The sequence below is a fragment of the Notolabrus celidotus genome, chromosome 7 (assembly GCF_009762535.1).
Source record: "Notolabrus celidotus isolate fNotCel1 chromosome 7, fNotCel1.pri, whole genome shotgun sequence".
NCBI classification, from domain to species: Eukaryota; Metazoa; Chordata; class Actinopteri; order Labriformes; family Labridae; genus Notolabrus; species Notolabrus celidotus.
The window spans coordinates 5,863,971-5,876,944 of NC_048278.1; the positions used below are offsets into that span (position 1 = coordinate 5,863,971).

General features: G+C 38.5%; 1 long non-coding RNA gene across 1 annotated transcript; it reads left to right on the top strand.

The window, feature by feature from the left end:
- Positions 1-8,384: 8,384 nt before the first annotated feature.
- On the top strand, positions 8,385-9,400 carry LOC117816340. The gene is made up of 2 exons (XR_004631932.1): positions 8,385-8,674; positions 9,265-9,400. It is a non-coding gene; the product is annotated as an uncharacterized LOC117816340 (long non-coding RNA).
- Positions 9,401-12,974: the final 3,574 nt, after the last annotated feature.

Consider the following 12,974-nt stretch of genomic DNA (forward strand, 5'->3'; position numbering starts at 1 on the left):
TGTGGAATATATATTCCCCAGACTAAATAATGAGTCTATTGAATTGGTCTATTCATTGTGCACTGTAGCTGTGGACTGAAGTGGTTGGCATGTAATAATGAACTGTAGCAGTGCTATGACATAAATTAATTTATTCAATTAATCTGATATCACTTCTTCATTGGTCAATGTCGATATTTAGAGAGCAGATCTACCTATGGCGGATATAAAACACTGATGTCATGCTTTTTTAGCATTTAATAAAAATTTAATTCAAAATTCTTTGCACACTACAACTCAATAAACATGGTTCTCTTAGCAAGTCACATTTTTAGATGGATTTTTAATTCATTCATGAAACTGAAAAATACATGGCGTTATTCTATAGATTTCAGAACATGACTAGTATTTATGTCAATTAAACTGCATTTTTCACTACATCCTAACATTTTATTATAGTAAACAAGGGTAAGTTCATTAGATTTTAAATGCTGGATGGGAAAATGTCAGATTATGGTGACTATACCAAGCGGCAACCCCCCGTCTAAAATTATGAGGCCAATGCGGAAGTGCTAAAAACTGCAGTTCATCGTGGATCCACTTGAGGCTGGCTCCGGAAGTAATGGAAACCACATACACACCAATTCAAAGAAGCCGATCTTTACCGCAGAAATAAACATGTTTACAGCCTGGTACAAAAGACAAGTGTAGTCTGGATAGCTCATTTCTCGATCGGCACACATTGTACGGGGGGTGAATTTTTTTCTAACGCGGTAATTTCGTAGATATTGAGATTACAAGTCTTCCAATGAGAGGCACAGCTGACTTGATTGACAGGCAGGAACACTGTTGCTATTGGCTAGGAGGCTCAAAACCTGCCTCTTTATGTCACAATCGCTCCACAGCAGCATGATGATTGTCCTCAAAACAGCGCTTCAGAAACAGACAGGTGACGTCACAGAGTCTACATCCATATTTTATACAGTCTGTGGACTATACAGACATTAAGAGCAAAATGCAGACTTCAGAATCACGAAATGGACACAGGTAAACTGCAGCGCTACCATTGCTCAACAGTAGCCCCTCTGGTGCCCACAGTGTTCAGTAGTTTAGTTTTTCAATCATCTCTTTTGAGCGGTCAGCCAAATAACCGTGCAGATTGAATACACCTTTCAGCTCTGGCCATGAAATACATTCTACAGTTTCTATTTAGAGAGTCTGCATAAAATAGCAGGACTGTATGGGCAGTATTGTGCACCAGTGTTTTAGAGAGCACTGACTTGAAAACTGCAGAATGCAATTTATCTATAATACAATGCTCCACCCATCAGAAACGTTGAACAACAATTTTGCTTCCAATCGTGTTTTTAAACACATAATGCAAGTGCAGCTAAAAATCCACTCTGAGACATTTTCATCAGTATCAACTCCATTCTTGCTTTTCACATTGCTAGTTTGACTGTAAACAAAGGCACAGCTGAATGGTAAAGAGATGGCCATTGCTCCCAGGGAGTATACTGTCATCAGGTGTCGTCTCTGAGATTAAGACGTAAGTAATGGCTAATGAAAACTCTTTGTTGAAAAGTTTGTGGGCAAGGTAAGTTTATTTCTAAAGCATTTGAACACCCTGAAACATGATGATCACTGATAAATAGTCTACTCAGTCTGTCTACCAGTGTCATAGTGCTCTGAAGTCCCCGACCGTAGAGTCTAACCATCCTGACAGACAGATTCATGGACTGGTCTTTCCTTAATTGAAATGGATTCTGTGCAACATCCACTCCAGAAAATCTTTCCTTGGACTAAGGCTCACAGCTTGCTCCGTCTGTGTTGAGCACAGCCTGAGGTTGCTGCAGAAACCCCACACAGGTGGGCTCTGGTAGTGAATCCAACAGCGGTCTTTACACACTTTGTGTTCAGTCTATCAATAAAAGTGAATGATTACTACTCAGCTCAGCACGCACACAGGAATTTATGCTCTAAGGTTGTTGATTACTGATTCGTAGCGTCCCTTCACAGACTGCGCTTGGGAATTAATTCACCCAAGATCGATTGATTCAAATGTTTTGTGGCAAGGAGAAGGAGTTCTTAGCTCACATTGACAGTATATCTATCATAAAGTCAGCCAGAAGAAAATCACAGTGACAAACTTTCACTCACAGAAACAAATAGTAGCAGATGTTAACCAAGTAGAATTGGAGAACTGGAAGAAACAGCTGCAAGATTTGCCAAAGTAAACTAACTAGGGAAGAAATCCTCAAACACCAGAATTTCTGACGAATTAAAAGTAATGTTACCTTTTCAAAATGTTCTTCAAGGTTGTTTAGAAAATTATAATGACTTGACAAATGTAAGAAAGGTTGTATCAGAGAGGCGCCAACACATAACAGCAAAACTGGGGATAAGCACACTGACGCCGCAACTAACAAACAACACACGGGCAGACAAAAGCAGAACAACACAGGTATGGTAAATACGCAGATCAACTGATGACACCATGAGTCAGTGTGGAACCACCTGAAAACCAGATAGACACACACACACACTCACACAAACACACACCTCTCCAACCTTAAGGGTTTAAAGGAAAGTCAGTGGGCCAAACAAGAATTGTGATGCGCCTGAGCTCCTTCACCTCACCCAGCCCGGCCTCCGTCACAAAGAGAGATGTTTTGATTTGACGTACTCAGTGTTACATAAGTTTCGTCTTTGCATGCCTGTGTTAAGTGTTGTTCCTAATAGGAGAACAAAAACATTTGGTGACGCTGCCTTCAGCCACTACACTCCTAAACTATGGAACAGCCTCAGGATCTGAGGGGAGCTGATTGAGATATTGAGACTTTTAAATGTAAACTGAAAACGTATTTATTCAGTCTGGCTTTATGTAGGGTTTTACAATTGTATTAATTCATTAATAAATATTAATATTAATATGAATTATTTGTATTTATTTACTCAGTTTTATTGATATTTTTAGCCTTCATTTTATTTTTAACTCTTATCCTTACCCTTTTTAAATGTATTTATTTCAACTATTTATATTCTTAATATTAATATGACGCTTTAACTTATTTTGATGACACATATTTTATTGTTGTCGGTGTGCATTAGTCTCTATTATAAAATCCATTTTTGTTTTTAATATGTCTTGCCATTATTTTATTTCTGCTTCTTTCTTGTTTTCAATCGCTGTAAAGCACTTTGGGTTGCATCAGATTTGTATGAAAGGTGATATTTAAATAAAACTTGATTAATATCCATATAAATGCATTTTTCCACCGCCGGAACTTTACCCCAGAATTAAGGCTGATTTATACTTCTGCATCTCCCCTACGCAGCAGGGGCTGACACGGACATGAGCCCCACATACTTGTGCGTCGTTGTGTCCGTGTCGCGCAGCAATTCTCCACCGAAACGCTTGAGGGCAGTGTGGTCTCTCTGATAGCCGGTCGCCTGCTTCTGGTCCCGCTACGAACTCTGTTTACTTTTCCACAGAGATTCAGAGCGTGTTCTGTTAATCTACAGCTGATACATGTTGCTGTTTATCAGACAGACATGATTACATGAAGAATAGAGAGGAGGAGATGAAATACACGGCCGCACATGTGCGGCCGATGTCTGGGATCCCGGAAGTGATATGAATGCGGGAAAGACAAAGCTGCCGAGCGGACCAATCACAAAGCTTGCGGTCCGCGTTGGCTCTACGCATAGTTACATTTTGGAGGAGGTGCACATCAGCTACGTGCATAGGCCTCGGCGTAGGTACGGGAGCTACGCGGACCCCCGGGGTAGGGTACGCCGTCGATTCAACGCAGAAGTATAAATCAGCCTTTAGGGACTTTGCCCTTAGTTCAGGGGTAGATCATCTCCCCCCTGCTTGGGGGGGGTAGTACTTATAAAGATACTTTATTGATCCCCAGGGGGGAATTTAATTTTTTCACTCATGCTATTTTGGACATGTTACACATAGTTTTTTTTCTTTTGGTATATACATACAAATGCACACTCATGCAGCGAACACGCTTTGGGAGAGGTGTCAGAGTGAGGATACTGTCGTCAACCAGTGCAACCAAAGCAGCTGGGGGTTCAGTGCCTTGCTCAAGGGCACCTCTGCAGTGCCCAGGCAACTGAACCAGCACTTCTCCAGCCACCAGTCCACTTGCCAAACTTCGTCAATACTGGGACTCGAACCGGCGACCCTTCGGTTCCCAAGCCAAGTCCCTATGGACTGAGCTACTGCCGCACTCTTCAAAGGTCCTAGGACTTTCGGGTGAACGTAACAGTGTTTGTGGAGTTTACACAGTTGTTGAAACACAGTCTGCATTTAATTTTTTTTTTTTTCTCCATACGTCACCGACCTGATATGCACAATCTACCCGCTGTCGAAACACAGACAACAATGGGGGCACAGGAATCTTTTAGTTCTGGGGGCTAAAAGACCCCGGAACTCTTGGTCGAAATGCCCCTCATATGATCCCTTAATGCACTTTTTGGATCCAGGTGCAGATCCATTAATATCATGTTAAGATGGCTTTGCAGCCTTGGCAAAGGTATGTGCCCTTTCAGTGTCTGGCTCAGTTTTCCTGCAGGAGAGGTTTCAGCAAACAGTATTCACTGGGTCCAGGGTGAGCTTGCTGTTAACGTACTTACCTCTTGTCATAAACTGTGTTGATGTATCCATCGTTTGGCCTTGAAACAGTAAGTCGATTGTAATACCTCCAAGTTTTGTTAAGTTCAGCAACCGTTTTTCTTCCTTATTTCTTCATCTGTTGTTTCGCAGTAACTGGCCGTGTTTTCAATGTCAAGCCTGTAAAAATGTCCTTAAGATTTTTTCTTTTGCAGCTCACAAAGAAATGAGAAAAATGCCCCGGTCAGAATTTTTTCTCAGGGAACATTTTCTGTCATTCTCTGTTGAGAGACTTGATGCACATCATGCTTTCAGTGCTGTAAGCCATAGCAGCTGTAAGTGGTCATGGTAGTGGAACGAAAAGTCTACTACTTCTATGAAATTGTAGCAGAAGTACAACATACCTGTAAATTTACTCAGTTCCTTTCTGCCACAGCAATTTAAACAAAGGTTGGACCTCCTTTGGGAAGTTGGTTTGGTTTGGGTCAGATGTGGAGCCAACAGAAAGAAGAAGACAAATCTGAAAAACTGACAATTAAAAAAAACTTGACATAAAGTATGTCAAGACATCCAGGCTGTGGTACTTTGTTGATAATACCAAAAAGGTGCCATCTTATAAATACACTGGGGAATCAAGCCAATTAAATTTAATAATCTGAAGTAACTTATGTTTGCATCATCTGGTGACCCGGTGGAGTAAGAACAACTTTGAGTTTAACGCTTTAAAGACAGTAGAGATCAAATCAACTTTATTTATATAGAACTTTACACACAACACAGTTGATTCAAAGTGCTTTACAACAGAAAATGAGGAAAACAAAGAAAATGAGAAATAAAAAAACACTCAAACAGAGGGAGAGAGAGGGAAAGAAGAGTGGTAAGAGAGCAATATAATTAAAAAGGAAATTAACAGTAATAATAACAGTAATGACAAGAAATACAATTAACAGTGCAGTGAGTTATCTGAGCCAGTGTGGTTAAGGACAGTTAAAAGCTAATGAATAAAAGTGCGTTTTAAGACGACTTTTAAAAGTCTCGACAGAGGGGGAGAATCGGATGGGGGTGGGGAGAAGAGAATTCCACAGTTTTGGGGCACAGATGGAGAAGGTCCTGTCCCAATATCTCTTTGTCCTTGCTGTTCGGACAGACAGGAAGTTTTGGTGTGATAATCTGAGTGCTCGGACAAAGTGGTAGATGGTGGTGGATTTTAGGAGAAACACAGCCATCACCCTTTGTGACTCCCGAGTTTCCACCGTCACACAGGACCTCAAGGAGTTGAACATCACCTTACACATCAATACAGGACAACAAAAGGACAGTCCAAGAAATTCATAGACAAAGATGATCCTCACCTCCTCCGTCATGCAGCAGCTGCAAGAACACAGGCAGACTGCAGCGTATCATTCCCTTGGCTTCAACCTGCCATCTCTGCAAGACCCTGAGGCATGCAGGTAAGATTGTGGCCGACCCCTCTCACCCAGGACGCAGACGCTTTGAAACCCTTTCTTCAGACAAGAGCCTGTAGTCCATCAGGACCAAAACCTCATACCACAAGAACAGTTTCTTCACCTCGGCCCATCCACACCCACCACCTGACAGAGTCTCATGCTCTCACCTAACATCACAACTGTCTGTTATATTGCATACTGGCTTGTTTCATCTTGTACTGCTAGATTCTATGCTCTTATCCTGCATAACTACATATATAAATTATCATTCTGTGTTCATCGTTTTAGCACAAAAACATCAAGTCTGAACGAGAAAATCTACTTGGCAATAAACCTGATTCTTATTCTTATTCTAAAGAGCCTGATGTGACAGCACCATATCTGTTTCAGCCTGATGAGGGAAACTCAAAGAAGATTAATCCTCTTTAGTTTGTGTAGTGACAGTTTATCTGCTCATGTAGCTTCATAAGAGATTTCATTTGTTGGAAAAGACATATAGCATGATTATTTATACAAAGACTTAACTACATCTCAGTCACACGGTACTTTTGAATCATTAATCATTTAATCATTAAAAAAAAAAACCTACTCGCTGCTGAATGATCTCTGAAAATCAGGGGAGGACTTTTGTGAGAGCCAGCTTCGAGCCGATCACGTCTATTTTTAGATTCCTCTCACAGTCATTATCACCTCCTCCCTCTTGATCCTCTGCTCCTTTCTTTCACTATCAGCTCCTCTTTTTATCACATCCTAATTACTCTCCTTCACTTGTTTACAACAACTCATCTATTCCTCTCTACTATGTCTCTCCGATTCCCTCACCCACCGCAGACCCTCCTCACCCTCTGGTCTGCATTCTCCCTCCATCTGCCCACCCCCTCTTCCTGTAGCCCTACAATAACACAGACAGAGGCCTCATAAGTGTTGCTTTCCTGGCCAGGCTGGAGGACCCTCCCCATAACCAAACAGGGGCTGTGCTCATTTTACCTTCAACCCGCCTAGACCGACACCGTACAGATACAGAATACTACATTTTACATGTTTACAAAAATTATTCAGCAAGGCTCAAGCTCTGCTGGTTTAATGTCTGCTGAAAACTACAGATTCAACATGCAGGAGTCACAGGTTTATGCAGGACTCACAGGTGAACGTGTATGAGATCAGATAAAGATGAAACAATGATTAGGAAATGGTTGGTGTCTAAAGCTTATGCTCTGATAAATCCAAATCAAACCCTCTGGTGTCTTTGTTTAAAATAACTGCATGCCTCCAAATTAAACGGTCATATTTGCATTGTGTCTTCAGGGGTAACAGTAAAATTAATCTTCATGAATATTCAATTCATTGCCGTAAAATGTGAATTACTGACATTTAGGCTGCTCAATGACTGGCGTCAATTATTCCCTATCTATCATTCAGCATCTCAATGAAGCTTATATTTGTGATTCTGAGAAGTACATCCAAATTTGGACAATTTCCATCACATTTCTTTTAGATTTAAGTTTCCTAAATCAGAATCAGAAATACTTTATTTATCCCAGGAAGGGAAATTCGGTCATTACAGAGTCAAAATATTAATTGAAGAGGGAATAAAATATATAAATACAAATAAATTAAATTAAATTAAATTAAATTAAAATGAATTAAAGTATATACACAGATTAGTTAGAATATCTATGTACAAAAGTGCCGGGAATGAAGGAGATATATACAAGGATGAGTACTACATAACTTTGAAATCCTTTTTAAATCTGGTTCCACTAATGTGTCAGAATCGCTAGCTTTAATCAACTTCGTTAAGTTGAGAAAGACTTTTTCAGAAGGTCTGATTGTGTTTAACTTATAAAAAAGACTGATATATCTGTAAACTCATAAGTTCCAGATAAAAGCACAACTTCAACTAAATACAGGAGAAATTGAGTGCATGTTGGAACAAGTTCATCTAAAAGTAGCCTACAGGAAATTGAGTAATTCAAATGTTGTTCTTTCTGATAATAAATTAAACAGAATATGGTAAAAGGTGAAGGATTATTTCTTTTAGATACTTAAATGTTCTGGAAAGTTATAAAACATAATATATTCTTTATACAAGTAGCTGTTATTTTCCTCCTAAAGTCATCAAGAATTATAACCCTGGCTGTGTTGTTTTTTGGCTAGCTTCCTAATTTAGCACTTTGTCACAACAGACAAAAATTTAGGAACATACTAGTCGTCAGGATGAGGGGGTGTGGGACGCAACAGCGTTTCTTAACCCTTAGATGCATAAGTGGGGTCAAAAATGACCCCAAGGGTTGTTATTCTTCAAAATCTTTGAAATTAAAAGTGTTTATATTTTCATATTCCAGGTATTCCTCATAAAACATGTTTGTGACATGAGGCCATTGCATTTTTAAAAAAAAATTTCATACATTTTAAGAAATTGCAGCTTTTGTATCACTACCCCACTTTTCCATGAGCGGGGTCAAAAATGACCCCAAACATTTCCTATGGAATCTCAGGGCTTAACTCTAGGAACCTTTGATACTTATCAACTGTGATTGTCAGTATACATTTACTGTTGCACTTACACATCTGATGCTGCAGTCTCACCACCCAGGAGGTCATTTTTACACAGCAACATGTAAGTATTATCTTCATTTATGGACTTAATTTCCACATTTATGACTTTTCTGTGATAGAGTATTAGTATTATTTTCATTACATTATCCTGCTTTTTTGTTAGCTAGTTAGCTTACTACCAACTACAAAGTTAGCTTACTACAAAGTAATTTTAGCACTGTAATGTATTACACAGCAACACACATGTAAGTATTATCTTCATTTATGAACTTAATTTCCACATTCATGACTTTTCTGTGATAGAGTATTAGTATTATTGTCATCAAATCCTCCTACTTTATTGTTAGCTAGTTAGCTTACTACCAACTACAAAGTTAGCTTACTACAAAGCAATTTTAGTACTGTAATGTATTACTGTATTTGTTGTGTAGAGACTCTTACTATATTTATAACATCATTGTAATAAAAGCTAACCTGTTAGGTAGCCTTTTTTATGATTATTGATTATTCAATGATGTGTGTTTGCGTGCGTGCGTGTGCATGCATGCATTTACATGCATATAAATGCACAGACTTACTTACACAGCTACATAATGATTCATAGTTTTGTGTGCCATTCAAACATTGCCCTTTTCATGTTTTCTCATTTAGAGTATCATGGCTGCTAGGAGGCCAACCAGGATTCCTGAGGCACTTGCACTACATTTTGACATTTTTTGATTTTTGATTGATTGTTTTGTAATGAAATGTGAATAAAAAGTAATAAATGAACATGTCAAAAATGAAATCACTCTTTTGTTGATCAAAATATAATAAAAATCATCAACTTTAACCAAAATTAAAGAAATTTCTTAAGTTTATTGCAAAAACGCATTGATTCTAATTGGGGTCATTTTTGACCCCACTCATGGAAGAGTGTAGGTATTGGTAGGTCATGCATCCAAGGGTTAAAGTTATTCCACAAGGAATAAACACTTAAATGGAGAGGAGAAAACCAAAATACAGAAGTAAGTACAAAGACTCCAAAACCATACCAAGCTTTACAAAAATAAGAGAGAAACTAACGACTGGGGCAGAGCAACTGACAGGAAACCAAGGTATGAGGAAGACCCAGGAAAGCCCTTTAACAAAACTCAAGTGCTGCTAGAGATGCCTTAGAAGATAACGAAAAAACTGGTGTGAAGAATCACCCAACTTCAACTTAACAATTTTCTTATTGACCAAAACAGAGAGGTCAAAACTACCAGAGAGGTTTGGTGGTTAGGCAAACTACACAACACAGAGATCACAGAAGAGCTCCTCTCAGTAACTCAGAAGGTGAGCTAATGAAACAGCGCAGAGTGCTGGAGTCCAAGAGTATATAAGCTTCCCACACCTGCTCCAAATTAGGGGCAATCAGGAACACACACCTCACTCTGCTCTGTGATGATTAGCTCACCATACTCAGAGAGTGGCCAAACTGAGTGCCCCTCACACTATTATAATAACAGTTTCTATTTTAGGCTTTAAATCTATTAAGACTGTCATTTCAACAGCAGAGCATAACAAACATAATATGTGAAAGATGAAATAAAGTATTTGATTAACTCTCCGATTCTCTGCGGAGTGACTTTCTCTGCTTTAATGAGATTATTCTCTTTCTGTAATGAGTCTTTGTGTTGAAGCCCATTCAGATTCTGGCTGTAATTGTGTTTCATGAAATCAAAGCCGACATCATTTGTGTAGAAAATGAGTCGGTCACCCTCCTGGGTAAAACGTAGAACCTTCCCGATAAATATGAATCATCGTAGTCTTCAGCATTACCGGTACCTGGTCATTATGGAAAACTACTACAGCTCCATTTACTCTCCTGCAGACTTCCTGAATGACTTGATGCATATGGTTTGATGTGTGTGTATTGGGGGTCTGGGGGCCGTTCCCCAGATTTTGAGGGTATTCTGGTGTATTTAGAAGCACCAATTCATCTTGTAGTTTCTCCATTCTAACATTTTGAAGCATGCTCATCTGGGAATAGTGAAGCAACATTTTCTGAGTAGGGCTAATTTACCCTCACATAAAAGAAGATAGTCTACCATAGTAAACCACATATCTTTTGGTTCATTGTATGATTTCTCAGATAAAACCGAACCAAGTCCAGTGAGACTTTCGTAAAAGCATATACTCTCATGAAGGTAGAAGATAGTCTATCTGAATCAATTAATCCTGCCATAGCTCAAACTTCTACATAACCATCAGGGGTGCCGCCATGGATTAATCACCACAACTTCACAACATGAAACAAACCCTGACACTGTTACATGGTGTAGACATGGATGCAATATTCTGCATAAAACAGTAACAAGCCAGAATAAAATGAGTTGACATGATGGTTAAAATAGGTTTTGGTATCTCTCATATTTGACTCTCAAAAGCTTTCGTTTTCTGCAGCAAATTCAGATCGACGGTGAGTCTTCCTTTGCAGATTAACTCCTTTTCATAAAAAAAAGCATTTAAAATCTAATGTACTTGCCCTTGTTAAATGTTATTAAATGTTATGATGTAGTGAATAATGCAGTTTAATTTTGCTTCTTAGTCATGTCCTGAAATCTCAGTAGCAGTAACATCACTTATGGCTTCTATTGTGGGGACATGTTTTAATGGACAGACTACAGGCCCTGATGGTTGACCTCTGATGGTCAAAAAAGTTTTAAATTGGAGCGCATCGTATTTCTTCTCTTTATTTATTTATTTATTTATTTATTTATTTATTTATCAATCTTTTTAATAATTTACCATCTATGCTCAGTGATGAATATTGTTTGATTAGGATGAGTCATGGTGACTTACACCTATGTTAACTATTGCATGAATTAATTAATTCATTGCATATGGAGAGTGATTCCTTGAACTACGTAGGGTGGCCTCATATGATCAACTTTTCTATAGACAGACTAACAGGTGGAAAGATTATCTTTTTTTTTTTTTTTTAAACATATCTTTATTGATCATTGTAAAGTCAATATGCATACAGAGATATAGAAAAATTTTCCATTTTTATCACCCTCCCAACCACACAAAACACAAACACTCCCAACCAGGTTGAAGGTCACAGCACAGTCCCAGTTAACAGGCAGGATGAGACATCATAAGTAACAAGAGAAAAAAAAAAAAAAAAAAAACATCAATTTAGCAGATATACAAATGAGATGGAGGAATAAACACAAACACAATAATATAAATATTAAAAAGAGAAAGAAGAGAGAAAAAAATAAAATAATAATAATAATAAAATAAAATCAATAATAATAAAAAACACAGACAACAAGACCATCTAGCGGCACTCAGAGACTATTTCTTGGTCTGGGGAGGACCTTCCAGAATATGTTAGCTATCCTTGGTCCCACGTATTCAAGGAATGGAGTCCATACAAGATAAAAAACACCAATTTTGCCCCTCGACCAATAAGTCAGATACTCCATGGGTAGAAGATCAAATACAACTTTATGCCACTCTAAAATAGTTGGTGGTTTATTTGAGATCCATTTCAGCAGTATGCTCTTACGTGCAGCGTAAGTTAACACGTTCAGCAATATTTTACTATGAATCCCCTTGACTTGAGGGTGTGGTGTTCCCAATAGGAAACAGGCAGGGTCAGAATCCAGCTCTTTGTTGAAGACCAAACTTAGTTTCAAGACTATATTCGCCCAGAAATCCTGTATATGTACACAAGTCAAAATCATGTGTAAAAAACTTCCAACCTCTTTGTTACACTTTATACACAATGCCGACTTATCAGGGTTCATCTTATGTCTGAGTTGAGGTGAAATCTGAAGGCGATGCAGCAATCTGAACTGTAATTCTTTAGCCCTATTACATATAGATATGTTACTTGCCGACTTCCATATATTAGCCTCTGTAGCCTCATCAAACTCTAGTCCAAGATCATGAGCCCTTGTCTGCAAAATAGTATCTTGTACTTTACAGGATATGTTAAGTGCTTCATAGCATCGCCTCACTATAAACCTATTACCATCTGTGTTATAAAGTAGTTTCTCAGTTGGTGATCTTTCAAGTACAAATCTACAACCAGCTGTGTTCTGAATGAAATGTCTAACCTGTAGGAACCTAAAGAAATGTGTTGAAGGTAGTCTATATTTTAACCTCAGTTGGTCAAATGACATCATAATGTCTCCTTCAAACAGATCTGTCAAAATTTTAATGCCTGCCTTTTCCCAAACAGAGAACCCACTATCTGTCAGGCCTGGGACAAAATCTATGTTGTCTCTCATTGGAGTAATTGGTGATAGAACATCAGTTCTACGTTCCCATTTCCTAATCATGTCCCATGCTTTAAGTGTAGATTTAATGAGAAAGTTACCATC